Here is a 14,004-nt window from a genome sequence, read left to right on the forward strand (position 1 = left end):
CCCCACCCGCTAGTAGGAGGCTGAGAAGAGCGCCGGCCCCAATGCCGCCCAGCCAATCACAGGCCAGTGTCCCAGCGGCAGAGCCAATGAGCGACGAGCTCCTGCCGGGCGGGAGGGAGCCGAACAGGCGGCTGCGGTAAGCGGCCGCCTTGCCTTTGCCTCTCTCCCTTACCCCCTTTCGCATTCACTCCAAGGCTTGTCGCAGTGCAGCGTCCCCACCCTCCCAGCGTCCTGTCTCTTAGCAACCAGATCCTCCAAGCCTGATCTTAGGTGACCAACTCTTGAGTCCGGAAGAAAGGGGAATATAAGAGATAAAAGGACTCCGATAAGGAATGGATGAAATGGTTGGCAATGCAGGACACTTTGGTATAGCTGCTTAGGTTAGGTAGAATGGGAAAATTGTATGCTCTGAGGGACATCAAAAGTATCTTGGGTTAAATAGTCTTTATCAGAAGGCATCTCTTGAAAAATGTAAATAGCTCTGGGTTACAAATTCAGGAAAACTGAATGAAAAATTCACAATAATTGGTTCAGCATGTGTGTGTTATTGTGAATATTACCACTGGGGACCTAGTAAAATGTATAAGGTTCAGTCTTGTAGGGTAAATGCTACATGTGAATATTTTCAATTTGCACTTGGAATGTGTCTATTCTAAGAACCAAAACTAAATGTTAGAAAGGTCAGAAAAAATAAAGCTCTATCCAAATGAATAATTACTATAATGAGATCTGATGATTAAATGGCTAACTGTACAGAATCAGTTTTTTTCCAATTGTATCACAAGTGACTTTCTGCAAATCTTTTTTTTTTTTTAATTGGGGAAGGGGAACAGGACTTTATTGGGGAACAGTGTGTACTTCCAGGACTTTTTTCCAAGTCAAGTTGTTGTCCTTTTCAATCTTAGTTGTGGACAGTGCAGCTCAGCTCCAGGTCCAGTTGCCATTGCTAGGTTCAGGGGGCACAGCCCACCATCCCTTGCGGGACTCAAGGAATCGAACTGGCAACCTTGTGGTTAAGAGCCCGGGCTCCAACCAACTGAGCCATCCTGGAGGCAGCTCAGCTCAAGGTGCTGTGTTCAATCTTAGTTGCAGGGGGCGCTGCCCACCATCCCTTGCGGGACTCGAGAAGTTGTCGGCAACCTTGTGGTTGAGAGCCCACTGGCCCATATGGGAATCGAACCGGCAGCCTTCGGAGTTAGGAGTACAGAGCTCCAACCGCCTGAGCCACCTGGCCAGCACCTTCTGCAAATCTTTTAACTATTTTTGTCCCAGAAAGACATTAACGTTAGTCAAGTTTTGTACCACAAAGATATCAGTTAGGTAAACTCTTAGAGAGGCTACTTCCTCTCTACTTCCTCTTTCTTCTTTCATAGGCTAGAACCAAGTTGTGATGGTGGCGAGCCAGCACAAAGACCCCTCAGGGATTGCAGAGCACTATCACAGAACTTGGGCCCTGAGTTACCTTGTGAAGCAAAGCTACCTAACAGGTCCTAGACCACCTGTGTATGTCTGGATTATTATATGAGAGAAGTGTTTATCTTGCTTTAGCTAGATATGTATTTTTGGGCTGATTTGTTACAGAAGCTTAGTGAAGTCCCTAAAAAGGAAAGGAGGTCCCTGAAAGTGGTATGCTACAATAACAACGATGTAAGATCTATATGGGATTGGCAGGTAGAAACATTGCAGACTGGAAGCATGGTGATGCTTCCCAAATGTATTGGGAAAAGTGTCACTTGTGTTCCTTGGAAGGCATACGATCCAGCCTATAGCTCTGACAGAAGTGGTTGAGAAAAGGTCAGAACGTAAGTTTGTGTTGGTTGCCACTCCTTGCTTTTAGCAAGGTTCAACAAAAAGAAATTCAGTTAAGAATTAACCAGTTTGCAATAGAAGAGACTAGAGCTCTATTACTGGACCCCATCCATAATATGTCCTCCGGCTGTAGATCTACGTACTACTATGCATCTCTGAGGGATCAATTCAGGTACTTAATGTTTGAAGATTTCATCTCTCTAGTCTTTTCTAGAACCACATGCAGTTACAGAATGACAGAGCTGGAAAGAATCCTTGAAAGACCAACCTCTTCAATCTTTTCATTTTAAGGTCAAACAGATTAAGTGACTTGTCCAAGGTCAAATAGCCAATTCATTAGGTTCAATAACCATTGCCCAAGGAAGAATCTTTCTTTGGCATTGTTTTACCTAAGACTTCCATTCACTTCCCCCTCTTCAACAAGTCTAACCCTTTCGTGTTTGTAAGCTATTTGGTTTAGCACAAACTAAGTTGCTTTAACAGAGACCCAAAATACAGTGGCTTAAGCACAATAAAAGTTTTTCTCAAATTAAAGGCACAGCTGCTTTGCCATCCTTGTCACACAACTTTAATTGTGGCATCTGAAATGGACGCTGAATGCTCTCTTCCACACCCAACAGAACAAATGGGCAAGAGGGCAAGAAACGCGTGCCCCAGGACTTTTAAAGGCATGATCCAGAAGTTACATGTATCACTTCCACTTACATCCCATTGGCTACAACTTAACCATAAAGGAGGCTAGATAATGTAGACTCCATTTGAACAGCTGTATACCGAAATAAGAGGTAATGGGAATTTCACTTTCAAGTTATGGGAGAGTGAATATTGGTGGTCAATAAGCAGACTACACAACAGTCTAGTTTAAAGGAGTCTATGCTACCCAGATCTCTATTATTGACTTCATTAGAATAAATTATATTTGAACATTTTTAACTATAAATGAGATGGGAAACTAAAAAGGAACTCCATTAGTACTACAAAAAATATATACATACACAGAAAAATGTTTATGGATAAAAGGCAATAAAAATAAATGCAAGGCCTTTTGGACTCCAGCTACTACCAAACATTACTAGAGAACAAGATTTAAAGCTAAACAAAACTTTCTTCGTGACAAGGCAAAGGGTTGTATAAAACAACAAAAACAAAATTAATGTGGAAAAATAAATGATATCAATAAGCACATTTCCTTCAATAAGCATATTTGCTTCAAGGTCTGGAAGAAATCAAGGTGTATACCGGAGGCCATGTTCACTTTCCAAAAAACTCTGATGGTTACTAAATCCCAGTGTGGAACTTTTTTTTACTACCAAACAGTGTAAGCCCCTGTTCACAATACCCACTTAAATTGATATGCCCCATGTTTAGACTACAAGTCCTACATGGTGTCATCACGTGTGTTACTACCAACATTGCAGAATCTCAACTGCTTACTCCAATAACTCTTCCCTTTGTCCCTCAGTACCTATGCTTGCAACAGGTTGAGATAATTTGTCACTCTTATAATAGGTAGAGATAATTTCTTACTCTTCTACTAGAGAATATCCCTGTTCCTAAAGGGCACTGTTCCACCTGATCCCCTTAGCAGGTCTTTAGTCCTTAAAGACAGCTCCTGAATCAAAACTGCATCTTGAGAACCTGGCTATTAACAAATGCTTATCACTTTTAATAAGCACCCTTACTATATGCCAGGTGCTCTGCTAAGTGCTTGATACACAGTACTCCCAACAACTCAATGAAGCAGATATTATTTTGAACTTAATGAATATTAACAAGTCTCAAGTGGAAAATGTATTAACATTAAGAAATTCATTTTGGTTGGCTTTTAAAAATTTGTGTTTTCGCCTACAAATAGGAAAACAGTAAAGTATTATATGTTTAGTCATTAATACAACAGTTGGGAGGTCGGTTTTTCCAATTAATTTATTTGCCATGTACCATGTATCGATGGACAATTTTCAAAGAATATTGCCACAGACTACAAAAAGTACATAAAACTCCACTTTTTTCTCTGATGAGACAGAAGGCACTTAGGAATCTCCCTAAATCTTAAAGCAGAAGTTCTCAAATGTCTTAGTTTAACTGTGAGGATCTATGGCAAATGAGAAACACAAGAAATGTAAGTTTGCTGACTTAATAGAAATGATGCCTTTTCTCCTTTCTGGTGTTAATCTTTTCTTCATTCCTGGTTTCTCCCCATATTCCATTGAGGATATTGAGTTTCCCAGCTAATTTCCAACTAAGGATTAGTTTTTACAAAGTATGTATTAGTTAAAAGAACAAAATATCTCAAAGAAAAACACACACTTATTGATTTTTCACAATTTAAAATTTGTTCTAATGGGCTATGAGTGTGTGGAAATTGGAGGGAAGTTCTACTTTTGGCATTGTGGTGGGCTACATGTGAGGCTGTCCTGCTAAACAAGCAAGACCCTGCCTGGGATACACACATTACAGCACTGCTGGTCTCATAGGAAGTGTGTGTGTGTGTGAGGGGGAGGCGGGCAGGGGCAGGCAAAATCAATCAAAATCAGTGAGCTGGGAAACTGCAGGCAGAAGGGAGGGGTATCCTAATGGTGGATGCCCAAAACTGTCAGGAGTGTGAGCTTTGGGCCAGTAAGTAAAGTGAGGGTGTCGGGAAGCTGACCCTGGTTTCCTACTCAAGAGCTTCAAGGGAGTACTTCAGTGGTCCCAGAATGATGATGCCTCCATCCTACCAGTGGAGGTGGAAATGAATCCTTTGCGGTGTCAAGCCTTCCCCAGTGTTGGCCTGCAGAACTCACAGATCAACAAGCAATAAGCTCCTGAAGGTCACCATAAATGGGAAGAAACCAGACACTATGTGTGAGTCAGCACAAACAACAAAGATTTTAACTTCTAAGGAGTGCAGATACTGGAGTTCTTGTAGATATTAATGTGGCACTCTTAAATATAGGGCACAATAAGTTACTGAAATATAATTAGTCCTTTAAATTTAAAATATAATTATGTAAATTGAAAGAAACCTCAGTGAATGAGTTAAATAGTAAATTGGAAATAGCTGAAGATTGAACAAGCAAATTTACATGAAAAAATTACCCAGATGGCAGTATACAAAAGAGAAAATATGAAAAACAAAGATAAGGAGGACAGAATAAGTTTTAACATACGTCTAATTTGAATTCCAAAGACAAAAGACAGAATGGAGATAATTGTTGTGAAATTTCCAGAACTGATTAAAAAGATGAATCTAAAGATCCACAGATCCTGGAAACTAATGTATTACGAATACATTTGTAATGTATTACTGGGGGCAACAAAATACGTATCAGTTCTAATTTGCCATATTTAAGAGGTATGCTATCTAAATGACTTGTAGTCTTTTCTCTTGGGCTTACTTTACGCTATTGTAATGTTAATGTATTATTAAGTCTACTAACAGTGCAAGCAACAAAACATTGATGTGTTATAAATATCTAGGGAACTATTGCATGCTGTACCTAGCAGTTATGAACTTAAGCCATTAATTTACCTTTTACTATTATCATTTATTAATGTTAGTGTTAATTTCATGCCAGCCATATGCTTTTAGAGTGAAACTTTTTGACACTAAGAGTATTAGGAAAAGATAAGTACTATGATTTATCCGCTCACTCTTTCAATGTATGAGTGCCTAAAATATGCCAGGCACTATTATTCCATTTTGGGGAAGGCCGGAACACATAAAGCAATATATGCTACAAAGGAAAAAAAGAGAGAGAAATAAGGGACTGCAGAGGGAGTAGTGAGGGTTGTAGTTTAAAACAGGGTGACATGGATGGGCTCACTGAGATGTCTCTTGGGCAGTGACCAGAAAGGTGCAGTAGAGAGCCAGGAGGAGGTCTGTGGAGAGAGTGTCCAGACACAAGAAAAACTATGTACAAAGGTCTTAAGTGGAGGCATGCCCAGAATAGTCAAGTGACTGCCAGGAGGCCACTGTGACTCCTGTGAGGAAAGTGGAGGATGACAAGCAGAAGGGGGTCAGATGGTATAACCACTTGTAGACCACTGTAAGGACTTGGAATGTTTACTGACTGAGTCTAATGGGAAGCCACTGGAGAGGAGTGCTGTAATATGATTAAAAAAAAGGAATATTCTTCCAAACTATAGGTCTGGTGAGGTACAGGCAGAAGTAGAACGACAAGTAATAAGCCCGTAACAATTAATATGCATATATAGCACATGTTTGCAGACAGCCAGTTTGGCTTCTCATTAAATACAACAGATTGATTATTCACCTTTATCTCCTTTTCCCTCACAATCTCCCCCAAAATGAGATTAAAAGAATAAGTATTAAACAACAAGGACAAAGAGAAGACAACAGTGAATGAGACTTTCATAAGTCTGAATGCAAAATGGACTCAGCAGAGGGGATGAAATGCCAAAAACAGGGATTCTGACAACTAAGACTGTAGAACATTGTAGAACCCTTGAAAGGCCCAGCACGTGAAAGCATCAGACACCACTCTGCAGCAGCCAGATATAGTACACAGAAACTAGGCAAATAAAAAAGACAATGTCAATGCCAAGAAAACAAAAATGTTATATAAGAAATGAACAATAGGGAGAAAAGAAACAATATTTACACTGTCACAATAATGCAAACATTTCCATTAACTTGACTGCGAGTTATAATATTACATTGGGAAGATGGTGTAAGAGGAAATATGGGACAGTAGTGTAAGGCAGACAAATACTCCATGGGGATGGGGTAAAGGAGAGAGGTTAATAGATAACTTCTAAAAATGGTAAGTCATGAAATAGTAGCATAAGCACATCATTTATTAGGTTGGTGCAAAAGGAATTGGCGGTTTTTGCAATTTTTTTAACCTTTTAAACCTCAATTCCTTTTGCACCAACCTAACAGAAATAAGAAGGTAAAAATGGAATAGCAAGAATTAGATGTGATTACTCTGGGGATCAAGACTTTGGAGGGAGGCAGAGGACTACTTTATTTCCTTATGTTTTTTAAATCACAATTTGATTTTTTTAAAAACCATCTGATTGTACTAGTTTGACAGTTAAACATGAATAGATAAAACATATATAGGAAGGACAAATAACTTCAGGAAAGTTATTTTTTTCAACTAATCAAATATTCACAATAAAAAATTATCCGTAACAATCTTGAATAAAAACTTCAAGTGATAGCAACCTTGCTGAATGAATAGGGGCAAGAGGACAATTGCGAGAAATATCTGGAGGAGAGAGTAGGGAGGATAGCATGCCAACTTTCTTGTGTTCTTACAAGACTCCGGTAATGGTAACTGCAAACATTGGTAGAGAAAAATAAATCTAACTAGGGGTTAGAAGTAACCACAGCAAGAATAAATATAGCATGTATAGCTTTCAAACCCGCAGAAGAATATTTGATCCATAAAAAAAACAGAAAGCATAAGTACAATACTTGTAATAACATGGCATAAATACACGAAATAACTGATAAAACCAAGAGAAGCTATCAACAATTAGAGATTTTAAATATATTCCTTTTTTAAGCAGCAGAGACCAAAAATATTAGCAAATATAAAGACAAATGTAAAATATAAATTAAATCTAACATGCTATTCAATCTAACATAATTCCTATTCCATGTTTCCACATTGAAGTTGTCCTCTAGAATAATACTCTGGTGCTTCTTTCTCCCTCATTTACTAACTGCTTTTCAGGGGAAGAGTGAGGTGGCTAATTGGTAAGTTTGAAAGAAGAAACTTACACATGCAGTTTTCCATCCCCTCTTCACTCTCTCACTGGATCTGCCTACCTACAGTGAAGGTGCCTTTGGGTTTATTTTCCTGACCATACTGTAAGTTTTGTATGTCACTCTTGAGACTGGATGGATAGTTTAATTCAGGGAAATAGTAGCAAAACCTATGCCATGCCCTCCAAAGTAGCTTTAAAGTTCACAGATAACAGCCCTACCTACCTGCTCAAGGTCTTCAATTAGCTGTTCAGTCTCTTAAACATCCAACCAGAGTTCAGCAGGAACCTGAAGAAAATCTTTATCATGAAAGACAGACGCCCTGCCCCCTCACCCCCACACACACACGGGGAGAAAAAGTGTAGGAAAATGGAAACTTCATAAGAGAGACCAACCAGTTCAGACTTGTGAGGACGACACAAGAGACATATTGATGCCTTCTTGTTACACCATATGTTGAATCTGATAATGTCTTGGGGGAGCCTGATGTAGACTACAGCTGTATTTGGTTTATTAGACCATGTGCTGATGAAGTCCTTGCTCTTTTTCTTCAAGCTCTGTTTCCTGGATCATTGAGAACACACCAAGTGTTCTGCTTTGATCTGCTCCTGAGAGCTGAAGGTTAGCCAAGGGAAGCTTAAAAGTGGGAAAGCCTCAGCAGCTCACTCTCTCTGAAGGTGTTACTGGCAGATATCCAGTTCTAGTAACTGGCACACTTTCAAAATACACTAACTGTGAATAACCCTAGGCTTCCCGAGATTTGCTCAGTGACTTCTCCAGAAAAGGCTCTGACAAATTCTCAGAGAAACTGAAGCCAGACTATGACCCAGTGTCTCTTTTCAGCTTAGTTTCTTCTGGTACACCTCACCAAACAGTGGCAATACTGCCTTCTATATACAGTTGGTTTCTGCATGGTACCTCAGTTTTCTATTAATCACCTTCCATACTCATTTATATATATATATTTGATAAAACAAATTATTTTATTAAAAAAACTAATATCAAGTAGGAAGGCAAGAATGGTTCGATCTCAGAAAAATCAATGTTAGTCATCATATTACTATTTCTAAAGGAGAAAAATCAAAAGATCATCTAAACAAATGCAGATTTAACTTAGCAATAAAAAAGAATTCTTTTGATAAAGACAACTAGCATAAAACTCACAGCAAATATCATATCTAATAGAGCAACTTTAGACTCTAAAGTATAAATAAGATAAAAATGCCTGTTATCACGGCTACTGTCAAATATAGACTGGCAACCTGGCCAAAAGAAAGAGAATGAAAAGTATAAAAACTGAAAAGGAAGAGATAAAACTGTCATTATTTGCATTTGCATTCACATGGACAATCCAAGAGAATCAATAATATTAGAACTGGGGAGGCCAGATGGCTCAGTTAGTTAAGAGCACGAGCTCTCAACAAGGTTGCCTGTTCCCACATGGGATGGTGGGCTGCGCCCCCTGTAACTAAAGACTGAAAACAGCAACTGGACTTGGAGCTGAGCTGCGCCCCCCACAACTAGATTGAAGGACAACTCCCTGGAGAAACACACTGTCCCCCAATATTCCCCTGTAAAATTAAAAAAATATATTAGAATAAGCATTCTTCAAAGCTGAAAATATTAATACAAGATCAACATACCAAGTTCAATATATTTCTCTGTGTCAGAAGTAAAAGGATACCATTTTCAATGGCAACAAAAATCATAAAGTATCCAGGAATTAGCCAAAAAACATGATGTCCTGATTAAATGGAGAAATTATATTCATGAATGGGATGATTTGACCTTGTGAATATATCAATTCTAAATTAACCTATAAATTCAATGCAATTCCAAACGAAATCTCACCAGCTTGTTTTAGGGAACTTGATAAACTGATATTAAAATTTATACAGAATAAAAATTCACAAATAGATAACTTTAACAAAGGAAGACAAAACAGATTCACCTATCAGATATTTAGACATATTGCAGTTACATTATGTTGTATAGGAAGGGAACTGACATATATCAATAAAGAAGAACAGAGAGTCCTGAACAGTTTCATGTTTGGGGAACTTGGTATGTAATGCAATGGGGAAAATATGGATTATTTAGCAGATGGTGTCAGAAAAACTGACTACAATCCTAATCTGCATGCCCAGCAGACAGATATTCACACTCATAAGACCCATAAGGATGTAATTGGGCACCAAGATCATTTAGTTTGGTAGAAGGGTAGTACAGCACAGTAACATGGCATGCAGGAAGAGCATCCTCCTTAGGGAAGCCTCATGTGCCACAGGTCCTACGATTTTGTAAAAATCCCTGAAGGTCTCCCGTTTCAGGTCTCTGCAATAAGGAACAAGCTACGTTACCAGTCTTACTACTTTACTCGGAAGTCTTAAAGCCTGTGCCTTTTCTTTTTGCAATAAAAAAATGTTGCTGGGTAAATAGCTGGCTTTCCGTATTTATCTTAACCTAGTAAATTCCCACCCCCCCAAAAAAAAATCATGCTAAGAAAAAGATAAACCTAAGATAATTTTCAGAGACAGAGACAGGGATGGATATATATATATATATATATATAGATAGATAGATAGATATAGATATATCTATATATCTATATCTATCTATCTATCTATATATATATAGAGAGAGAGAGAGATGTTGTTTTTTTTTTTGAGAAAGGTGTTTTGTTAACTCTTTCCCCTTAATGACTACCTGGAGAAAAAGCTGGATTCATACCTCATACTATACCCAAAAAGTTCCAACTAAAATGAAAGAGCTAAATGTAGATGATAAAACTATAAAACTGACAGAAGAACAAGACCTAAAAAACACAAATAATTGGGAAGAAAATTAAACATTTCCATTCCATAAAGGACACCAAGATAAGAATTAACAAATGACAAGACTGAGTTATTTCCAAAGCCTAAACTTGACAAGGAAATAACATCTAGAATCTATAAAGAATTTCTTGTGCTATAATCAGGAAGAAAGAGAAAAACCTAACAGAAAAATGGTCAAATTATAAGTAGTATAGCTTTGGAAAACCAGAATGACTAAAAAGCATATACTTAGCCTCATCAGTAATCAGATAACACATATTAAGATAAAATACAATTTCACATATCACATTAACAAAAATCAGAAAATATCAAGTGCTGCTAAAGATGTAGACAAAACAAAACCTTCATATCTTGCTGGTGCAAGTATAAACTGGTACAATCATTCCTAAGAACAATCCAGCATTATTTAACTGAAATTAAATATGCACATACCCCAAACCTCAGCCATTCTACTCCAGGAGATTAGACAGACAGATTAGATAGATTAGATAGATTAGATAGATAGATAGATATATTCATATAAGTATATATGACAATAGAAACTACAGGGCAGGATTCATAGGAAGATACGTACAAGCTTGTAGAAATGGGAACATCTGGAAACAAGTATGACTAAAGGAAAAGATAAGCTATGATATGTGAATGCAATAAAATAATATGCATCAGTCAGAAGCAGGTTATGTAAAGTAACATGAATAGGTATTAAAAACGTAATATTTTATGAAAGTCAGAAGTAAAATGAGATTTATACCATTGTATCAGTTTTATAAGATTGAAAACTTATACAAAAGAAATACTATGTAGTTTTTCAAGGAAATAAATCAAAAATTTGGAAGATGGCTTGAAGAGATAAACATTAAATATGTAAGAAATGAGGAGTAAGGAATTGCAGGCAGGAGATGAAGAAACACTATTAGGGTAAAATAAAACAGAACAAAAATGTAGCTTTTCCCGACCAATGACATTGTTGTCATTAATAAAAAGTATGATCAATGACTGACTCAATTCTGAGCACCTGACATCCTTAAAAATCAAAATAAAACACCTATTTTCCATGAGCAGAAAACACCATTAAGACTTAAGTTAGATTACTTAAACAGTATTTAAATGGGGAAAACCATTCATGGGGCATAATATATTAAATACCCCACAGGATTTGTGAGTTAGCTGACTTTAAAAGAAATAGTTCATTCTGCCAAATAAGCTAAATATAAAAAAACTATAAAATATGAAAGGACACTTCAAAACAATGCTGAAAAAACAAATTTCTTGTGCTGAATAAATAAATATTCCACCGTGTTTTTCTAAGTTAGACTATTCTGGTATCCAGTAAAATCATTTAAAATTACATTTTTGGCAAAGTCATAAGTACAATTTTTAATTATGTATGAATCTGAAATTCTAGATGATATAAACACTTTGTGACATTTTTACAGGATTTAAGAAGTTTAAATATACATGGAAAAATTCAAACATAACTGCCACAACATCTTACCTTTGACTGTACTTTGTATTTTTTAAAAGCACGCTTATGTGAGGCAGATGTAGCAGCTATCCCCGTTACAATGAGGAAACTAAAAAATAATGTGAGTTAAATCTTACAGTAAGTAGTAGTGGTATCCAGATTAGATTCTAGGTCTCCCAAAATCTAGGTTTGTAGTCTTATTTTTATTTAACTTACCTTCTAGATAATTTTTATATAAATGTAGGTCTAACAATTTTCTTTAAATCACAAGGAAATAGAACAGACACATTTGTTTGCAGTAAATATACATGACGATATGAAGAAAAACAGACTTTTTACATATATCAATTCCAATCCTGCAAAGAGTTAACAGTTTATCTTAAAAAAAAAAGTCAACTGAGTTTAATGTATTTTTATTTGTCCAGTAAAAGTAACTTCACGATCTATTAAAAATAAAATTTTAACTGCATTCAACTTCTGTTCTTTTTTCCATTAACGAAAGCACAAAATAAAGGACAACCATATTCAAGTAAACGTATAATTATGACACACTGACACTAAATCAAGTACCTAAATAAAATGTTAAAACATGAAAATTTATAGTCCTCTTTCTTTCTAAACTGATAAAATGCAATCAGAAAATATTTGTAAATGAAACCTGTTTTCTTATTGTAACTTGTGACTTATTATTAAATTGAAAATGTTGTGGTTTTAGTTAGTAATTTCTGTAAAGTAGTACTCCTTAAATAAGTTCCTAAAAATAACAATACTGGAGCCTTGAACATTACATTTAACCTCATCTAAAAAATTATACTAAAACTGGCATAATAAAAAAGGTTACAAAATTTCTTATTCCAGTCCTAAATTCCTTTTGTAGAGTTTTAATAAAAAAAGGAATTTTCAGACACAAATAATGTATACTCAGATAATGTATACTGCAATTTAGCATACTTAACCAAAAACTAAACACCCTAAGAAAGTGAAATTGTTTTGTTATTCATTCTGTGCTATACTCTTCTCCCTACACATCTTTAACAGCAGCCACAAATTCTATCAAAGATTTACCTTTTCTAATCTAGATAGCGCTGACTCAACATTTCACCTCTACTTCACCTATAGTATTCAATTCAGATATCTCAACACCAACTTTAATAATGTGTTTTATCAAAAATTTGTTTCAAGAACAAAATTTCCATAAATTACTTGATAAAAAAACAAAGCAGAACTTCTAATTTTAGAACAAAAATGGAAAATAATATACAAGAAACTTTATCTCAACTTGAAGACTAAGTAATGCCTGCATATTAAAAATAGGCTGAAGAGAAATAAATTTTACTATCTTATTACTTTTTTCTGCACAGGATCAATATTTGTATTTTAAATATGTCAATTATTAGTCTGTCATTTCAAAAGAGAGGTTTCAAGAAGCCTTTAGTAAAGTTCTATTCTGAGTATATATTTGGTTCCTATATATTTTAGTCTGAACTGTTCTAGAATCACTTATTTGGTGAACATAAAGTTTATAAAAAGAAAAATAGTAAATCAAATTCTTTATCAAATAACGATGTTTTCAACAATATCTGTAAATATTTTCTTGTACACCTGATAGTGTTATTTTGTAGTATGATCAAAGCAACTATACAAATTTTCCAATTTGTGGGGAAATATTCAGTGGACTGAAATTTAACTGCATTTAAAGTCATTATTAAACGCAAAGCAAGTCAAATCGTATTATCATATGCTAAATGGCAATTCAGCATTTTATTTATAGTCTCAAGTAGTAAAAACTAAAATAAATGTGTATTTTTAATGAACAGCCTGCATATGGACTTTAAAAAGTAATTATACTAGAAACAGAGAATCTATGAAAAGATTTTAAATCATTACTGCCAGAACCGATTATGTCATTAAGCATAAACTCAAAGGACTTGAGTCTCGGTTGGAGAAAAAGAAAGTAAATCTTTCATATATCCTGATTCTCCAGGATGAAAACTAGTCATACTGTAAAGGGATAAAAAGTTCTTTGACTCTCACAAGAAATGGAAAGAATCTGTAAGAAAGATTATTTTTTTACTAGCAGGGAAAACTATTAGGGTTAAATATCACACTAGAACCATCTCCTTCACAACACTTCTAGTGATCTTTTCAAGATAAACTTTAAAAAAAAAACAATAAAA

The sequence above is a fragment of the Rhinolophus ferrumequinum genome, chromosome 13 (assembly GCF_004115265.2).
Source record: "Rhinolophus ferrumequinum isolate MPI-CBG mRhiFer1 chromosome 13, mRhiFer1_v1.p, whole genome shotgun sequence".
NCBI lineage: Eukaryota > Metazoa > Chordata > Mammalia > Chiroptera > Rhinolophidae > Rhinolophus > Rhinolophus ferrumequinum.